This window comes from Rhinichthys klamathensis, unplaced genomic scaffold (assembly GCF_029890125.1).
Source record: "Rhinichthys klamathensis goyatoka isolate OS25496 unplaced genomic scaffold, OSU_Roscu_1.1 h1tg000037l_1, whole genome shotgun sequence".
NCBI classification, from domain to species: domain Eukaryota; kingdom Metazoa; phylum Chordata; class Actinopteri; order Cypriniformes; family Leuciscidae; genus Rhinichthys; species Rhinichthys klamathensis.
The window spans coordinates 417,486-433,734 of record NW_026606585.1 but is presented as its reverse complement, the minus strand read 5'-3'; positions in this window follow the sequence as shown (position 1 = coordinate 433,734).

The following is a 16,249-nucleotide window of genomic DNA, read 5'->3' as shown; positions in this document are numbered from 1 at the left end:
GTGAGTGTGTGTGTGTGTGTGTGTGTGTGTGTGTGTGTGTGTGTGTGTGTGTGTGTGTGTGTGTGTGTGTGTGTGTGTGAGTGAGTCAGTGTGTGAGTGAGCGAGTGAGTGAGTGAGTGTGTGTGTGTGTGTGTGTGTGTGTGTGTGTGTGTGTGTGAGTGTGTGTGTGTGTGTGTGTGTGTGTGTGTGTGTGTGTGAGAGAGAGAGTGTGTGTGTGTGAGAGAGTGAGTGTGTGTGAGAGAGTGAGTGTGTGTGTGTGTGTGTGTGTGTGTGTGTGTGTGTGTGTGTGTGTGTGTGTGTGTGTGTGTGTGTGTGTGTGTGTGTGTGTGTGTGTGTGTGTGTGTGTGTGTGTGTGTGTGTGTGTGTGTGTGTGTGTGTGTGTGTGAGAGAGTGAGAATCAGTGTGTGTGTGTGTGTGTGTGTGTGTGTGTGAGTGAGTGAGTGAGTGAGTGAGTGAGTGAGTGAGTGAGTGCACCCATCAGGACCATGGCAGAGGGATCAGCAGATGCCAGGCAGCAGAGACTCAAACTGAATTAAACAGGTTTGGTTACCCCACCCCCTAACATGCACAAAAAGATTCACTCTCACACACATGCACCATCTACTCTCTGTCAGCCTTTATCAGGAAATAGAGACAATGTAAACAATAGTTCTTTCAAAGTCAAGGCTGTTCATGCTCATTAGTACTGTGCGTGCTTCTATTTATACACTAGCTTGCACATGTGTATACAAATCCAAACCGCTATTGTGCTAGACGTATTGTTGTTTAGGGAGTTGAGGCATACTTGAATTACACGTGTCTCAGACCGTGGCTACTTGAGAGTGTATTAAACTCCACTGCCTCTTGTCAGAATTGTTCATGTTAACTAATCACGATAAGTGCATGTGGAAGTAGAAAGAGGAAGAGTGGCATGTTAAAAGTTCATGTTTTGATGGTGTTACTTAGAGGGTCAAATATGTAACATCTGTCCACAGGATAAACTCTGTGAGCGTGAGTAAGAAAAAGTGAGGTGAAAAAAGTATGATGATGGAGAAAACTGTGTGATGAAGATGATGATGACGATGATAACAACAATAGGTTTTCACAAAGAAAAAAACAAACCTTAAAGAACATAAATCCTTAAAACTATTGTTAAGACAAATAGAGGACTGTGTAACAAGATACAGTAACCATTTACTTTATTCCTTCCTTTCATCTGTTCCCAAATACCCAAATCCAAATCCTCTTTCCTTTTCTTCATCTAGACAAGCAGCTGCTGTCCTTCTCGCTCTGAATGGAGAGCCCCAGGAGAGAAGAGGATGAGTGTGACTAGACGCTACAGGTCAAAGGTCAAGACTTCATGTGCTTGATTTCTATATGGCACATCAGTAAGGCGAGTACACACACATACTAATCATATATACACATACACAGTGCACCAAAAAATCTTTAAAAAAAGGTAATTCCATCCTTTTTTAGTTTGATCATCATATTTCAAACAAATTCAGACAAGTAATGTGTTTAACTGTTATTAAATTGCATTGTTTTATCTCAAGCTAAATTATTCAATTATAATGTTGGGATTTATTTCTGCCTTCAGAAAGACAAAAAACATGACAAAGAGACTTACTTCATTGCTTGAAAGCATTATGTCATTATAATATTTATTTAATACATATATAATATAATATTTTTTATCATATAGTTCATTATTATAAGAGAGAAACAATATGATGGCATCAGCGTTGACACACAACCTAAGAACGCAGTGGTTTTTTTAATAATATAAATAATACAATATGTCATCTAAAAAACAAAAAATATTAAGAGGTAATAAAGACAAAATTCTAGCCTATATTTTCATATATTTTTTTAAGTTGGAAACACAGGGGTGGAACAGAGTTATTTTAGTACTATTTATAAATATTTTAAAACTTTCATTGTTTCAGGTTTTTATTGGAATTCTAGTTTATGTTTTTGTAATTTTATGTGCTTTTGTCATTTTTTTTCTTCCATTTAGCTTAAATGTATTTGTATTTCAGTTTTATTTTTGGTAATTCTATCCTTCAACTTTTATTTCAGTTAGTTGCCACTTGCCAGGGCAATATAACTACGTTTTTTAAGTTTATAATCTAATATTTAGATTTGATTTTATTATAGCTCTATTTCAGTAAACGAAAACTCATTTTTAATAGTTTTAGTTTTAGTTAACAATAACAACAATGGGGTGGAGAGAAGCCAAACAAGGCATCCTTATGACAAAATAAAAATAAATGAATTAATTAAAATGACTTGATTTTTGTTGATGTGTTTCCATATGAGGCTAGAATACTATAAAGATAAGATTCACTGCTTTCTTATGTTAGGGCAAATTGACTGTGAAATCAGCCATAAAACCTTCAGACACACAATTGTTCATATTACGCAGTAGCACTACACAATGAGAATCCAAATCAGCCTTTTCTTTCCCTAAAACACACACACGCTCACTGCTGTGTCAAAGATCAAAGCCCAGGGGATGCGACCTCATCACCAAAGCCATGAGACTCTGAGCAGGAGGTGTCATCCCTTCCATCAGATACACTTCCTTCCCTCACTCCCTTCTCACTCTTTCCATCCTTCCAAACTCCACTGATCCTTCAGCTATTAAGCAACAAAATGACATGAGGCACATGTTCATGCTCAGAGACCTCATCCTTGTGCACAGAGGCACTCAGCTGAATTATGAATATGAATATCATAATGAATAATGAATGCAGGATAATGTTTTTTGTCCTGAAGCTGTGCAAAAAGGGATGAGACTTGCTGATGTAGGACAAGGGTTTTGATTCTACACTGGTTTGTGTTAAGGTTGGCTTGTTTCTTTATGATAATCTTTCGATCATTTGCAGCGGTAATGCAGCTCTCGGTTTTATTCACTTTCTAATATATTGTTAGGACCGTTTAGGTGAATCTATTAGAAACTGTAACTAATCAACCGCAAATGTTTTTGTGATTAGAAATACATTAACACATAGGCCTATATTTATTTGAGATTGAATCAAATTTTTCTTTTAAATTTTATGGCATTTGTTTGCCAAGTATTGCCAAAAGTAATACATTTTTACATTTTGAGAATTAAAGTGACTAATAGCCATTCAACAAAATTTGGTTTGCCTATTTGAGAAATAAGTCCAAATATTGTCTCATCGCTCTATCAGCTTGAATTACAGATGTCTTTTCAAAGATTATTTTACACATTTAATTTTCATGCTAACTAAGTAATAGAATGAATAGTTAATAGTATTAATAATAATTCAATATTTAGTAGCTGTATTTTTGTGTGAGGATTGATAATCATACGTCAGTATCGGAAGTATCGATACTTCTATTCACACTTATACACCTGCATGCGTAGCTCAATTGGGATTCATTTGGATTGTATTGGAACTGTAAAGCATTTTATGTTCATCATTTTTGGTCAATTTTATAGTCACAGTAAATTGAGAAAACTTACTTTGTGCACAGCAAGCTAAATAAATATTACATGAATAGAAATGTTATTCATTTTAAGGTTTTAAAGTGTAGTCCTGTTTAACAGTAATGCTTTGGAACAAGTTTGCACCAGAAGTTACCCAGAACAGAATGAAATGTTATCATTTTAAATTAAGTAAATTAGCCAACTGTGTTAAAACATAATCTCAATAAGTACAATATATCAACCAAATTAATTCCATGAATTCTGTATTCATAAAAAGGATTTGTAAACATCTGTTCTATAAATGTTCATACGTAAATAATTTACATTTTAGATGCTGTCAATATTGTACGTTTTTATTGTCAATGCAAATTGTAAGTAAATGTTAAAATGATATAAGAATACTCATGAGATCATGTTTACAAATCCTTAAAGGGAAATATTTGTACCCTGTTTTTTGTTAGATTGCTTCGGTAGGATGCTTCGATAGCGGCCTTAAAGGTGACCTATAATTCAAAATTGAATTTACCTTGGTATAGTCAAATAACAAGAGTTCAGTGCATGGACATGACATAGAGTGAATCTCAAACTGGACTGTTTTGGCGTTCTCATTTAATTCACGTTTATGAAAAACACCCCTGAAAAACGGTCGGTTCAATACCGACTGTGACGCAATAGTCGGGATCATTAATATGTACGCCTCCAAATATTTGCATAATGCCAGCCCTCAATGCCAGGCGGAACTGCGCAGCCGAAGCATGGCAGTTGCTCAGTGTGGATGTACACATGAACACAAAAGTATTTTTTAGTTCCTTCATCTGAGCCTCTGAAGAAACAATGGGTTAATTTTATTTTCTCTGGAAATTTCCAAACATTTCACCGACGACTGTTTCCTCAACTTGGGCCAATACAGAGCTGGCCTCGGATCGAGCTACCAAGCAACACTTTCTGATGTGTAATTGTTCAAGTTCAGACAGGTAATCTTTCTCTCAAAATCGTTCAATACTGTTTATGCATCAGTAAGTCAAGCCAGTGACTAAAATATCAGCTTCACATCGTTTCTTTTAGTAGGATGAAAATAATCGTATTTAAATTGTGAACAAATTATATACAGAAAGCGATCAAAGAACAATCTTTCCACACAGCGCGAGTTTATCTGGACACTTGCCAAACTCGTTATGAAATCAATGACGCACGTTACTGCACAACGAAGCTCTTACTGTATTTACATCATCGTGTTTGCATTGGTGAAAGCAGAGAGAGTGCAGAAACTGCTTTGCAATGATAAGATCTTCATTCTCGCGATCAACACTGTCATCTGCTCAATGCTCATCACGGCAACATTTTATGTGATGGGAATAGATCTAAATATTTTAAAAACATCTCACGATTCGTTAATCTCGATAGCTGTTATAGTAAAAACGTATAATAGCAGTAGTAAAAGTATTCGGGAGAGAGTTTCACATGTAATGCGTTGCCATTTCATATGCAAGCATGTCAGCCAATCACAGCAGTGGCCGCGGTTACACTGAATCCCACAGCAGACACGCCCCCTTCAAACAGAGTGTTCAAATCAGAGGCTAAAAGCAGGCTAGGAAAAATGCCATTTATTTCTAAATTATGATTATTTTTTATCTAAAAAACATACTAACATTATAAGGGTAACCCAGGAAACATTATAAAATAATAAAAAAAAAACATTCTAGGGCACCTTTAAGCTCATCCAGAGTGTTGGGTCTTGCGTCTCTCAACTTTCTCTTCACAATATCCCACAGATTCTCTATGGGGTTCAGGTCAGGAGAGTTGGCAGGCCAATTGAGCACAGTAATACCATGGTCAGTAAACCATTTACCAGTGGTTTTGGCACTGTGACCAGGTGCCAGGTCGTGGTGAAAAATGAAATCTTCATCTCCTTAAAGCTTTTCAGCAGATGAGCATGAAGTGCTCCAAAATCTCCTGATAGCTAGCTGCATTGACCCTGCCCTTGATAAAACACAGTGGACCAACACCAGCAGCTGACATGGCACCCCAGACCATCACTGACTGTAGGTACTTGACACTGGACTTCAGGCATTTTGGCATTTCCTTCTCCCCAGTCTTCCTCCAGACTCTGGCACCTTGATTTCCGAATGACATGCAAAACTGAGCAACAGTCCAGTGCTGCTTCTCTGTAGCCCAGGTCAGGCGCTTCTGCCGCTGTTTCTGGTTCAAAAGTGGCTTGACCTGGGGAATGCGGCACCTGTAGCCCATTTCCTGCACACGCCTGTGCACGGTGGCTCTGGATGTTTCTACTCCAGACTCAGTCCACTGCTTCCGCAGGTCCCCCAAGGTCTGGAATCGGTCCTTCTCCACAATCTTCCTCAGAGTCCGGTCACCGCTTCTCGTTGTGCAGCGTTTTTTGCCACACTTTTTCCTTCCCACAGACTTCCCACTGAGGTGCCTTGATACAGCACTCTGGAAACAGCCTATTTGTTCAGAAATTTCTTTCTGTCTTACCCTCTTGCTTGAGGGTTTCAATGATGGCCTTCTGGACAGCAGTCAGGTCGGCAGTCTTACCCATGATTGCGGTTTTGAGTAATGAAACAGGCTGGGAGTTTTTAAAAGCCTCAGGAATCTTTTGCAGGTGTTTAGAGTTAATTAGTTGATTCAGATAATTAGGTTAATAGCTCGTTTAGAGACCCTTTTCATGATATGCTAATTTTTTGAGACAGGAATTTTGGGTTTTCATGAGCTGGATGCCAAAATCATCAGTATTAAAACAATAAAAGACCTGAAATATTTCAGTTGGTGTGCAATGAATCTAAAATATATGAAAGTTTAATTTTTATCATTACATTATGGAAAATAATTAACTTTATCACAATATGCTAATTTTTTGAGAAGGACCTGTATATGTGCTTCCACAAGTGTTTCATAGATTTGGGTTAAACATTTAAATGGGTATATAGTTTTCCACATGCACACAAATCCTACTGCTTTCCTTCTTGTGTAGAGCTTATATGTACTGTCATAATGTGGGTCTTGTGTCCTGTCATGTTTAGTGTCATTAGTGTCTTGTCATTAGTTATCCCAGGTGTTTCTTGTTATCCACGCCCTCTTGTTATCCTGTCTGCTCGTGTGTCTCTGATTATTTAAGCCCTGTGTTTCTGCCCTGTCTTGGTCAGTTATTGTATGAATGTATTTACGTACCACGAGTGTCTTGTCTGTTCTGAGTTTAGTCTGAATTATTAAAGTCTGCTGCTGCATTTAGATCCGACTACCGCCTTTGCTTCCACGCAATTCATGACATGTACACACACTTCTGATGAAAAGGACAGTTATTTCCTTCTCCACCCAGAAATAACAGCAAGAAAACACTTACGCACTGAGCAATACTTTCCAGGATATCCATTCCACTGAAGCTCATAAAACTATGAAAACAAAATGCTGACTTAAGAGGACCAACGTCTGTCTCTTCTTCCCTAGAACTCAGAGAATGACATTTAATTCAAAAGTTACAAAACACATTGTATCTTAGCATTTATCTTATTTCCTGTATTGCTCAAATGGTAGCACAAGGTAGCTAAAAACAACAAAATCATAGTATTTGATTATTCGAAAATAATGCTTTGGATAAAAGCTTCAGACACATTCTTAAATGTAGGTACATTAACAAAGGAATAAAAAAAATTCACAATGATCGCAGATATGGTGTAATGATGTGATCTAGAGCATGTTGGACCATGATTCATCATGGTGCCTGGTGCTTTATATCACACATTGAGAAATCTGGAAATAACCACTTTTAGTGAGTTTGTAGTCATGGGTTGACTGTCATCCTTTGATTTATACATGCACTAAAAACAAACCAGAAACAAACATAATCATAGGATGACGTAAGATGTGATAAAGTGCCATATACCCGGATGAAATTTTACTCCAGTAACAGTATAAATAGGCCCAATCTTTTTTAATTTCTTTCTTGAGTAAAAGTACAAAAGTACTTACTTTTGAATGTATTTAAGCATCTAAAATCAAATTACTTATAAATATGGACTTAGGTTATAGCTCAGTCTGACATTGTAATGAATTATGAGCTAGCTAGCGCACTTGACCTCTGAGGATCCTATTACATATGGTTCTTGGACGATTCAGTGATATTTGTTTACTTGAGACTCGCTGCGACCGGATCATGAATCAGTTAGTTGTTAAAGATAGGGTATAGGCAATTTTATAAACACTTTTTATTATACTGGTTGAAACTCTCTTCACTGATCGTGAATAGCTGATACCAATCAATAATAGAAGAGGTGTGAATTTTAAAACATGTACAAATATCGTCTGTGGAAGAACATAAAATGTTTGTCCAATCATTGCAAGTAAGTGTAACTGTCACAGGACAGTAAGAGGCTAGTGACTGACGTTAGAGCGCCCGCCTTCCACGCCGGAGACCACGGTTCGAATCCTGCTCAGGGTGGTTGCATAAGGCTATGCAGAGTTGTAGAAAGTCACCGAGCACCACAAAGAAACAGCAGCTGCCTTTTACAGTTCCTCCTGAACCAAAATAACAAGCTTATGCTGTGTTTACACCATGTCGTAACCATAATTACAAGATGGCAACCCGTGACGTTCTACCCGGAGCTGTTCACGTCCTCAGACTCCGATTTAAGTGTTTCTATGTCAACACTATCAATGCCGAAATTAAACTCCAGCAGTCAAGTGGTACAAATAGAGCTCTGTAAGTTGTTTATGTTCATTATTATTGTAATTGCATGCTTTGAGACATTAATTTAACACTGTGTCTCGTGACGCTTTGCCGACTCTGCTGTGTCATGTGTTTTGAAGGAGGCGTGGCTTTGGAGAGTGTTCTGAAGGGAGGGTGGGATCTCATGCTTTCAAAGCTAACTTGCTATTGCTAGCCGCTGCGAACAAACATAACCGTCACTGGGGCGTATAAGCAGATACGAAAACGTACGAATGAGATTGTACAAATTCATACGAGTTAGCCACTAATTCGCCAAAACGAATCAGTGCGAACTGTGAACCGGTTCAACTGGTTTATTGAAAAAAATCGACTCAAATAATTGAAATCCTCACAAATCGGACATAGCTACCAGGCCAGGTGAAAAGTAAATTGTGCTTTTTTGGACATACTTAGAGGGGTGGTTGATTATGATTTCACTTTTCTAACTTTAGTTAGTGTGTAATGTTGCTGTTTGAGCATAAACAACATCTGCAAAGTTACAACGCTCAAAGTTCAAAGCAAAGGAATATATTTGCTTTTAAAGAAACAGTTTTTTAAGGACTACAACAAACGGCTGGTATGGACTACACGACATTCCTCTCGGGTTAGTGACATCACAAACCCTTAAATTTACATAAACCCCACCCCCGGCCGGGAACACGCAGTCCATGTTGAAAAGAGGAAGAGTTGTTGTAGAAAAGCAAATTTGTGAATCTGCTCAAGCTGTAGCATCCGTCTTTTCGATCTCAGAATAATCAGAGCTGCTAACACACGAGCTCTTGAAGCTCCGCCCTCTGTGTCAGCCGGGAGCAGCAGCTCATTTGCATTTAAAGGGACAGACACAAACGTAACCAGCACATTTCTCCGTAAAGCCTTGTTTAAACTCGACTCGTCCGCATGAGCCCAAAGGTGCGCGCGGCAAAACTGACATGATTGTAACAGCTCCGCATCCCCTAGACACCATTTACACACAATAGGCTTTTTTTCTCTGATTTTGAAAACTCTTCGCGATCGACTTAAAATGCTTCCAAGATCGACTTGTCGACCGCGATCGACGGGTTGGTGATTCCTGTAACGTTACTGTTTACGGTCAATGACAAGAGTACTAATCAGCTGTCTCACGAACGAAACCAGCACATTTATCCCTACATAGCAAAGCCATAACACAGCGAAGGAGAAGAACTAAGTTACATGAAACAATCTAACTACATATTTTACACCACTGACAAGGGAAAAGTCACTACTCACGGTGTTTATGGCTAGCTTCTAGGTTTCTGCGGCTTCTCTTTCAAGGTAGTGACGAAACGCGATCTGTAACGCTGTTTGTTCGCTGTCGGCTACGGTAGAAACATGACGTCACAACATGTCGACCTTCAGAGAAGGGGGTGCCCGCGGTTATGTAGATAGAAATGTCTCATTCTAAGGTAATAAAAACATTACGGTTTATTAAGTAAGTTCTTTATACACCACTGAAAACATAGTTATGGATGTCATATTGCATTTCTGTTAATAGATACTCAAAATTTGTACACATTGCACCTTTAAAAAGTACATAATCTCTTGAACAAAATACACTATAACAAAGATCAGCGAAATGCTATGGCAGAACTATATTTATACATTTTATGAAGAACATTTCAGTTATACCTGTATTACTGGAAAGTACACTGAATATTACATCACTAAATAAATAAGCATCACAATGCAATTTTCTGAAAAAATACAAATAAAAGTTAGGGAAAAACAATGTGCAGAAGTGAATAATGCAATACTTACAAACTTAGGCCTACAAATGGCTGAACCAAAGAAACAGAAGAGTTTGAATGTCATCTTCATCTTCAAGTGGACGATCACTTCTTTGAGTACGACTCGCATTTTCTGCAACTGAGGGCTTGTGGTTCAGACACTGTATATTTGAAGACCAACACAACTTACAGTGAACAGAGTTCAATCAAAAAGTCACTGACAGTTATTTGCAGCAATAAAGCAACCTGTGAGTATTAGAGGGTGTGTTGTATATTGATAATTGTGGTTTATTTAAACCTAGGGTATTTCCCATGAACGTGTCTTTGTGGTCATGCTAATATACACTCTTCACCTTTTAAAAAGATTTAAGGAAATTAGAAGTTGTTCAAAATATGCCAGGACAACAAGGACAAGTGACTTGCAGCTTAACCAAAAAACAATTACTGTAAATAAACAGATTTTTACATGAATGACTCAAAGGAAGCACAAATTAGACACCTGAAATGCACGTTGCTAACATTTTCCTACCAAGACTGACCGAATCACCTTTCAATAGGCCTGATTCAAAAATCTCTATAACAGAGGTGATATGAGATTAAACCATAGTTACTACTATCTTCTTCGCTTGTCTCTGGACTCAGATTTCAGTTTTTCTTCTAGCAGCTGGTCTGAAAAACAACAAATATTCATATTTTAAAAAAAAAGATATATATATATATATATACTGTATATATATATATATATATATATATATATACACACACACATATAAGGCAGGCAAATTATGATGAATGATTTGTTTTCTTTTTAAGAATGACAGTACGCTGAGTGTACCTGGTGGGTAATATAATCAAAACCCTTCACAGACTCAGCAGTTTCAAATCTCTGATGAGCATCCCTTTTAACAATTTATTCTTTGTTCTTATTTGTAATTAGAAATATATATTAGAAAGTAATGGGAATAAGGTTGTCAAGCTTGAACAAATATAAAAACCAATCAACAAACACTACCATAATTGGCTGGTCAGCTCAAGACAAAGTAACTTTATGTTCATAACATGTTTTTTTCAAACTTTGTACTTATAAAAGACAACAGCCTTTTAAGTAGCCTTTTACAAGTAGCCAATAAACAAGTAACAGTGAACATCATTAATTTTAAATATGCTTATTGCAATGCTTAATAATAGTTGACAAATGTTTATAATACATTATAAGTTGGTACATTGTAAATGTAAAAAACGTTTTTTCAAAATATTAAAATGATAAATACATATATATTTAAAATATATTGCAGTAGGCCTAAGTGTTTATAAAGTACATATATTTTATACACACTAAAAGCTTAATCATTTTGCTATGTTCTTACACAAAGTACACATAAAATGTACTTTAAGTAAGAGCAACATACCGTAAGTATGTTTTCTTTAAATACACTAAAACTTCACTAAAGGTATGCTTGTGTTTATTTCTTTAAAATTTAACTAAGCATATATTTATTACCAAAGTAGTACTTGTAGTGTACTTTTTAGAAATATATTAAAAGAATGCTTGTGTTTAGTACATTTCTTAAAAGTGTAACTAAGCATATATTTATTACCAAAGTACTTATAGTATACTTTTTATAAATATATTAAAAGTATTCTTGTGTTTAGCATATTTCTTAAAAGTGTAACTAAGCATTTATTAATGTACTTCTAGTGCACTTGTTAGAAATATATTAAAATGCAATCCAATGTATTTTTAATGCACTTCAAATAAGCATGTTGGGAATACAAATGTATTATAAACATACTACTTGAATTTCAAGTATATTTTTAATACATTTAATACTACGTTTTTTTCACCTGGGTAATAAGCGGATTTTGATTTCTCCAGCTCAAAAATAAAAAGGACAGGAATGTTTTTCTTAAATGTAGAGAAAAACATCAGCTTCGGAATGTAATAAAGGTAGTAAAAGTAAAACATTCCGTGTTTATTTGTCAGAGAAAACTTGTTTAGACCAGCAAATGGTGCATTTTAATGCCTAAAAGATTTGAAGAAAGATATATCTCATTTAAACATGTTAATTCTGTCATTATTTACTCACCCTCAAGTTGTTTCAAAACTGTATGGATTTCTGTTTTCTGCTGAACACAAAGGAAGATATTTGGAAGAATGTCGGTAACTAAACAGTTGATTGACTTTCATAGCAGAAAAAAATGACTAAGGAAGTCAGTGGGGTACATCCACTGTCATCAGTACACGAAATGTACACGTAGACGTAAGGATTTTTTAAGATTATGTGGAAATGATTTGAATATGCATGAAAGAAATCTCTTTGGTATGATGATGAACTTGTTGCTTATGTTCACAGTGGTTCTTTAGGGGGAAGGGCGCTAATGTTACACCCTGAAACCTCATGCTTAACCTCATTTGCCTCATTACATCTCCAGCCAACAGATAATATGGAAAACTCTAAGCAAGGTAGCTCAGCCTGATAATCCTGTCACGATACTAAAACTGAAGGCCATTATTATCGCCAAACGTTTGGCGGTGCCAGTTTGAATCGAGAAAACAAACAGGGAGAAGCTCTAATTGGTGTGTAATGCAGGTCATTGTCCCATCATCCATCAGGGCCATCATGGAGTACATCATCTGACATCATGTGCACTGTTCAGAAGCATAACATCATTGAACAAGAGCCAGCAGAGGAGGAGAGGGTCCAGATCAAACACAAAGCTGTAACCACAAATGACATGAGCGGCAAAAAGAGCAGCCACACTTCTAACGAAAGGCGGTGGGAGAATGACCCATTTACCCAGCATGCCCTGGGGGGGCTGAAAGGAAAAGACTGTCTTATGGTGCCAGTATGCAAAGTAGGTTGGATGTGAATGGAAGAAGGAAAGGAACGGGGAAAGAGGTGGCTCAGTAAACCAGTACACTGGCAGAAGAAGGTCTAGGTCAAAGCTGGCACTGTATGTATGGCATCCGCCCTTGGCCATATTTTGAGGGCAGAGCTTGTTAGCTTCACCCTCATATTTATGGCCTCCCAGGCGTTGGCGTGAAGAGAGGGAATGATATATTATCACTAAAATAGTGCTCTTACAGATTTTGGCATGAGAAGGCATTTCCCTACAAGGCTGAATGAACCACACACAGAAAGTGTTGAAGCATCTCTTTAAATTTGACAAAAATATCTCATTGCTAGGTCCATTTTTCAGCATGGTGAAGTCTGTGGTCATTTTGCAGTTAAAATATAGCTTTAATAACTCAGTGTTACATACATACGTACATACACGTCACGTGTGTGTGTGTTACATTCTATAATTTCACCAAATTTATCTGCCACATATTTGAATAAAGTTGCTTTAAATTACATAAAATAAACATGAACATAAATTACTGTCAAATACAAGTGCTGTAGTTAAACCTTAGTTTACATTTTCTACATGCTTTTTTATCACATTTACATGATTTTTATACCCACCTCCTTCCCCAATTTGCACCCCATTATGTATTTTCATTTACAAATTTACAAAAAGTAAACATTTTATTCTAAAACAAGCAACAAACAAGTTAAAATATATATATTGTGTTTTTTTAACTGATTAAGCACGCTCACAATTAAAAAACATAACAGACGGTGTATGTGTGTTAGTTTCTTGATTTAGGAAATAACTGATGTGCTTTTGTTTTGCAGATAAACTGTTAGCGAGTTTCATCTGTTTGAATGTGGACATAGATGTAGGCAATGGGGGGCAGACTGGTTCAAGCTAACGGTCAATAGGGTAATTTCTCCTTCAATCTTCATCTTTGGCTTTTTGTTGTTAAGGGACAAGACAATGCAAGAAGCATAGAATGGGAAGGGCAAAGACAAATGGCATATGAGTTTTCTCTAGAGAGCAAAAAATGCAAAATTTGAGCATATAATAGGACTGAGCTGGAGGAAGGGGTCTAGTAGATAACAATGGTGTAACGACAATAGCAGGGGGGATGTGTCCTCTCGTTTTAAGCTGTGTTTAGTTGGGGGTGCGCAGGGACACGTGCCACTCTTGGTAGGAGGGGACCGGGTGGAATTGAGGGAGCACAGCCAGTGGTGCCCGATCCGGCCCTTTGCTTTGTTCTGCCAGCTGTTGGTGTCACGGTCAACACCCGAGAATCAATGGACCCCCAAAGGGACAATCGCCACCTTAATACTCATTAACACACAGATCTCTGCTATAGGGAGGGGTGGATTGATCTTGTAATAGTGAGGCTTCCAATTGAAAAAAAATATCAAACATAAATGTTTTATTAAAAGTGCTCTACATGAGATTTTTAGGGCAATTTCAAAAAAAAGAAGAAGACATTATTGAGTGTTCAAAAAACTGCTCTGCATGTAACTTACAATTTTATGTTTCAACCACAGATGACGATAGTGAGGCCAAAGATCCATAGTGCAGCAGTGATTAATGATTATTTATCTATAGCAGGATCCTACATTTATATTATAAACTTAAGAATCACAAGAAAATAAGGTACTTTTGCGCATAGTTGTGAAAGAAAAGACCTATGTTCCCTCCACTCTTTCCAGCATTCAAACAGAGATTTCAGTGCAATGACAAGAAAAGAAGCATCATCTGGTGTTTCAATTGACTATATAAATAATAACCTAAATGAGGCAATTACTGTAGGCTTATAGGTTTGCATGCTGTTTGGTATAACTTTAAACTTTAGAAGTCGTTGAATGCTTGACCGTGTTTTATAATCGTTGTGAAATGGAAAGAGTTCAGGACTTTTTAATGGTAAATGGCAATTTTATTCACAAAAATCACGAAAAATGTTTCCATTCAATGGAGGTATCATTTTTGCAGTCATAAAATTTTGAAGACTGTTTTCATTTTCCAGCCATGGATTCCCTCAGGAATGTCCTATGGGTTTGTGAGCAGCAGTTTTGATTTACGAGTGAAATAACATTATAGGTCTACTTGAAGACTTTAAGGTTTTTCTATAACATAAATTATACAGTACCTCAAGCTTTAATTTTGCGATTGTTAAAAAATGTATGTTGGTAAGTAAATAACTACCACAAGAATGTGAGTTTATGTGCTTGACAAACCAGACAATCAGTGTAGTCCTTTATAGCAATACTCAACACCTAACAGTTTCAAATTTCACATTTGAGATTGGACTGTGTGTAATTTATGTTGTAGATCTAAATGTTAAAGTCTGATGTCCTTTTTTCCTGTCTGTGTTCAAAGCAAACAAGCCTTTGTATTCACATGAAACAAACAAAAGCCCATCTTAACCATAACAATGCAGCTCCTTATTTGCTCGTCACATTTGAAGACATGTTCAGTCTAGTCTCAGCCTCAGACGTCACGCCCACGGAACGTTGGCTAAACGTCTGATGCATATGGTACACTTAACTGGAAACACTTCAGGAATGTCGAAGTCGTCATCTGATTGGTTGAATTTTAACGGATTTCCGGGGGGCGCGAGTGTCGCGTTTATTTTCGGTCCGCCGGGAAACAAAGCGCAGACGTGTGATTGCGGAAGAAAAACTGTTGTGTTTACATGAGTGACTATGAGCATTTATCAAGATCAGCTAAACGTAGGATTCTCAAAAGTATGCGAGGTTCACGGCGTAGACTCTTTAAGAGATGTCCAGGAGTTTTGTTTGAGGCACTTAGTGGAGACAAAAAGAGATATTTTAGCCTGTTTGCCGACGGGATTTGGGAAGAGTATTATTTTCCAAGCCTGGCCGACCCTTTGTCAGCATTTATAAGGATTCCCAGCAGATCCAACTTTACTAGTTGTGTGTCCCCTCCTATCTATTACATAGCTGTCAACCCTCCCGTTTTTTCCGGGTTTCTCACGTATTTTAGCTCTTTTCCCGCTGTCTTCCCGTTTTATTATTTTCCCGTAAAATATCCCGTATTTTTACGCTCTGATTGTGTGAGACGTACATGCTCGGGCAGATTCGGCTTGAAGTCGTTCATCCTCGGATGCGGCGCGCGCTGTTACAAAAAAAGCTGTGCACACAGCCAAGCGAAATGGGGTCTTGCCGGTGTTGTGCCGAATTTCGACCCCCGCCAAATTATTACCCCCCTAGCATTGGTAGGTTTAGGATTAGTTGTGGGGAGGGGTTAGGATTAGGGGCGGGGTTGGGATTAGGCAATCAGGTACTGACTTCAACGAGGGGGGTAATAATTTGGCAGGGGGTCGAAATTCGGCACAACACCGGTCTTGCGCACCCAACGCGTAATCTTTGCCGCGTTTGTGCGGACGCGTCAAGTATAAACAATTCCGTGTCAGCGCGCGCTTTGATCGGTAAAGGAGCACAGACCTCTCCCTAATCATCTCCAGCAGCCCCCGAAGCACCA